Source organism: Mytilus californianus, unplaced genomic scaffold (assembly GCF_021869535.1).
Source record: "Mytilus californianus isolate M0D057914Y unplaced genomic scaffold, xbMytCali1.0.p SCAF_11, whole genome shotgun sequence".
In the NCBI taxonomy this organism is placed as follows: domain Eukaryota; kingdom Metazoa; phylum Mollusca; class Bivalvia; order Mytilida; family Mytilidae; genus Mytilus; species Mytilus californianus.
The window spans coordinates 6,433,438-6,438,154 of record NW_026262593.1 but is presented as its reverse complement, the minus strand read 5'-3'; the positions used below and the strand labels follow the sequence as shown (position 1 = coordinate 6,438,154).

At 30.3% G+C, this 4,717-nt stretch overlaps 1 long non-coding RNA gene across 1 annotated transcript; it reads right to left on the bottom strand.

Moving 5' to 3' along the window:
• Positions 1 to 256: 256 nt before the first annotated feature.
• On the bottom strand, positions 257 to 2,651 carry LOC127720942 (uncharacterized). The gene is made up of 3 exons (XR_007990995.1): positions 2,575 to 2,651; positions 1,502 to 1,691; positions 257 to 560 (listed from the first exon to the last, which is right to left on the bottom strand). It is a non-coding gene; the product is annotated as an uncharacterized LOC127720942 (long non-coding RNA).
• Positions 2,652 to 4,717: the final 2,066 nt, after the last annotated feature.

Below are 4,717 nucleotides of genomic sequence, written 5' to 3'. Positions count from 1 at the left end.
CCGTGGCTGTTTTAAAAGAGCTCTATGACCAAAAAGGACCAAAGAATAATAGCCGAATCCATCTAAGGTCAAATTAGCCTGAGGAAGTTTAAACCTAAATTTCTTAATAATTTATAAATCTATAAACGGAAAGAAAAATGTGTTCTAAATCATGTTAGTACAGATGAACTGACTACTCAGCTGATGATACTCTCAGAGACTGATAGTCAACCAGCAGCAAGTGTATACATATTTTTTAGAAATTAGAAAATTAGTATCTGATGATAATTTATAATTGATTGGACATCGCTTTTGGTAACACGTACAATCTTCCATAGATGGAACACAATAACATAGATGTTTTGGTTCTTGCAGAAAGGAATACCCACTGTAGTGATCACATCGACATTTGTTATCTTCAAGCAATGAGTCGTTGCTGTAAAGAATTTGTCCAATTCCTCTACATTGGGATTTTTTAAAAACACAAAGACTCAGCTCATGCGACCAAAATTTAAATGGCTAGAATCTCTTTGTTGAACAGTTTGTATTTCTTCGTAGAACACTGATTACATACTTTTGTCCTGTTAAATGAAAGATTTGTGTTGATCTAACATTATAAAAACTATTTAAGATAAAAGGATATAAGTATTTTAATCACATTCCTTATCTGGTTTCTCTGATTCACGTTAGTAATTGAGCAGTACTAGAGTGTTTGCAATTTTAATTGTCGAACGGCGTTGACATTGCAATTAAAGTAAATTGAATTATTCTATTTAAACTCTTAACAACAATCCGTTATCATAATTAATGGAAGGACAAAATGAGTTTTTCTGACTTTATCAAAGCAGAATTTAAGAAAGTTTTGTTAAAAATCATGTTAGTACCGAAGCAATAACTACTATGTTGATGATACCCTTTGAAATTGAGAATGGAACGGGTAATGTATCAAAGTTGTAATAGATAACCACAATGGGAATGACCCAGTTCTAGTAAATAGAAATAACACTAAATCATGCTTATGCGTCCGAAACACATTTCTGGATTTCAAAGCCAAACAAAAATGAATGCCAGATAGAGAAAAACCGAAGCCCGATAATTAAGATTTATACGTCCAAAGGGACCCACATTCTAGTGTAGAAGAAAGTAACTTTCCAAAATTGTCTTGTACTATGATGTCTTTATATATTTATGATGATTATAATTAAATGGAGATATGTAATCGATAGAACGGTTATGATAATGGTTTTAGTATGATCGGATATGTTTAAACCTTATATATAAGCTTGAATTTGAGAATTACATCGATCCTTAGTCCATAGATTACGGGAAACAAACACAGATGTGGGTGAAATTGTTCTAAATCGCATGCAACCCATGTATTCCGCATCTGCTTTTTGTGATTTTAATTTCTGATTACTTAATATTCTTAGAACAATGTGATATATGACAATTTATTCCCATCATTAGTTCTTTACCATTTAATATGGAAAACTAAACTATGACATATTACAAATGAACAAACTTGGTCTTACAAAAGTAGAAGGTATCTTGCAAGATTCATTAAAAATATTTTGTCGCTGGTCAAACAAGCACGAGTAGTAACTAGCTGGTGAATTTTTGCACACATATTTTACTCTCTGTAATCTATGGCCATTCGTTGGACATTGTAAATCAAATGCGTTTGATTTCCAAGTAACAAACAATAAAAACGCCTGAAAAAAAATAAATCAATAAGGTTAATAAATTTCTTAGAAGGTAAACAGAACACACCAAAAACCATTAGTCAAGCAACAAATATGATTACCACTAGCATGAACAAGGGAAAAAAAGAAACTTGGAAACATTGTCAAAGTGTGCTCGCTTTATGCATTTTGATCATGACACTAGCTTATGCGGTATTTTGTTATTTTGCATTTGAGAGAAATCGGTACATATTTGTAATAATTGTTTTTGCAATTGATATGCATGAAACAATTGACACATTTCCTATTCACTTGATTAAGAAAAATACTAATCTGAAACAAAGAATTACAAGTCATATCAACAAAAAAACAGACTTAACCAACATTTTACTCTTCTAATAACAAAAAGTGTAAAAAAGTTAACATAACAAAAATACCAAACTTCAAGGAAAATTCAAAACGGAAAATCTCTTATCAAAAGCTCAAACACATCAAATGTAAACAAATGTGGGAACAGCAATCAACAATGTGTTTTGATCTTAATCACTTTTAAAACAAACAACTATCTTACCAAGAAAAACAAAATGGCCATATAGATACTATACATACAAAGCTCATAAGCACACTTGTAAGATAAGCATACAAAAAATGACCATATCACAATTGAACAATGGCGGGATGTATAAATACTGAATTACGCCAAAAGTATATGACTAAAACTGGACTAAACAGAAAAGATATACAAAGACAAATACAAACAACACTATAACATGTATTATGGATGATAAACAACGTCAGTACCTAGAATCTATACTTCAAGACCAAACTTTTACATTGGGTAATTTATGATCCTGAGGCTTGATTTGATACAAACATGAAATATGGTTGGGCTGAAGCAATTACACGAACTTACAAATCTCCTCATTGATATTTCCATTGCAATGCAGTACTTGAAAAGCCGTTTGTTTATTTGTTTTAAGTTTCCTTTTGACAACCCTGTAAAACAAAAAAACAGAAAAAAAGCAATTATACACCTTATAGTTATTTATTCCAATTCAGATAAGTTCTGAAATACTTATCTTTTTTGATACGTCATACACCAGTCGAATATATCTAGGGCACCGTTTAAATAATGTATTGTGCATATTACTGTTCAAATAGACATGTTTAAAGCAGTTACACGTACTTAAAAATCTCCTCATTGATATTTCCATTGCAGTGCAGTACTTGAAAAGGCTGGACTAAACTGACATATCTTGTGACCCCTTTGATTTCTGTATATATTCAGTGTATTGCTTATTTTGAATGTGAGTATCAATTTAATAACAGTGTATAAAAGGATAACTTAAGCTTTGTACTTATATAAAATACGCTCATTCCGTAACGTTTGTTTATTTGTTTTGAGTTTTCTTTTGAAAACCCTGTAAAACAAAAAACAGAAAAAAGCAATTATACACCTTATAGTTATTTATTCCAATTCCGATAAGTTCTGAAATACTTATCTTTTTTAATACGTCATACACCAGTCGAATATATCTAGGGCACTGTTTAAATATTGTATTGTGCATATTACTGTTCAGATAGACATGTTTAAACAAACGTTAATATTTCCAACAAATCATTTCCATGAATTGAGTTCGAGTTTTGAAGAAAATGTTTCATTATATATTTGTATTTCAAAATGTCTTCTTTCTGACCAATTTCCCTTTTCGACTTATTACTGATGACCTGTGCTTTGCGACACTTGACACAGACAAAAAATTGTCTTAGTGACTGTTTTTGTTTTTTGGATTAGACTAAATGCGTGTACCAAGTCAGGAATATGGAAGTTGTTTTCCATTTCGTTGATATGTTTCAGCTTTTGATTTAGCAATTTGTTAAATGACTTTCCGTTTTGACTTTCCTTGGGGTTCGGTTTTTAGGTATTTTTCTTTTTGCCAGGTGCCATTAAGGACTAACCGTAAATAATATATAATTTTAAAGCTGCAAATACTAAGATTTGTTTTCTGCAAGTAAATAGAGTGAAATATAACACAATATCATGGGTTTTTTTGTATGCAAAATCGTTAATGAGCAAAATGGAATTGAAATTATGTTGATAAAATGTTTTAATGATTTATTTTATTGTCAATGTGTATGTTCACATCATGTTAGTAAAAATAAAAGAATCGTTTTACAGACTCAAATCTGAACGATGATTTCGTATGAACATCTCTTTTTTTAATATGCGGATGCTACAATTAACAGAAACAGTCGAATCAACTAATTGCAATTTAACAATTAGTATTTGTTGGCATCTATTCATATCCGTTTTAAATAATAGAAAAAAAAAACTTCCTATCTAAAAAGTACATATTAGTTTCCGTAATGAAGGCATGAGAATGATGGGAGATACATGTATTTGCGCATTAGTACTCTTTTTGATAACTTATCAAAATTGTTACGAAGGTGTTTTAACTACAGAAGGCAAATGCATTACAGAACAAAGGTAAATGTTAAATGATAAATGTAGTTTACGATTTTGAATGCATTGCTTTCTTTCTGATTTATCCATTGAATTTCTGTATGCCTCTGTAGGTACTGCTTTTTGAATTCAGTTTATTAAGTTTTTACCACAAGGTGCGATAATAATTACAAGAATTCTTTTCAGTATCATTTTGTATTGTCTGTTTTTTTTTTGTTTTTTTTTTTTTGGGAGGGGTCTGTCAAATCGGTTATGTCGGGTTATTATTTTCTTTTTATGAAAGCGTTTTACGATACTTTAATTTAAATATGCACTTAATATCCAAAATTTTACGGTAATATTGTAATAAAAGCGCGGAAATCACTATGTGATCTGTGTAAAATCATCGAACCTTTAAACAAACTTATTAGTAAAGGTTACCTTACCAATGTTGTAATTAGATCTTTGAATATAGTTTACATAGGCAAAAATATCGATTTTGTCATCAGCAAATTAAAACATAACTAAATGTGTATTCTTTTCAAAGGGGATGTATAAATACACATCCACGTTCATTTTTTCTATATAGAGGTTAACTCCTAACTATCCTACT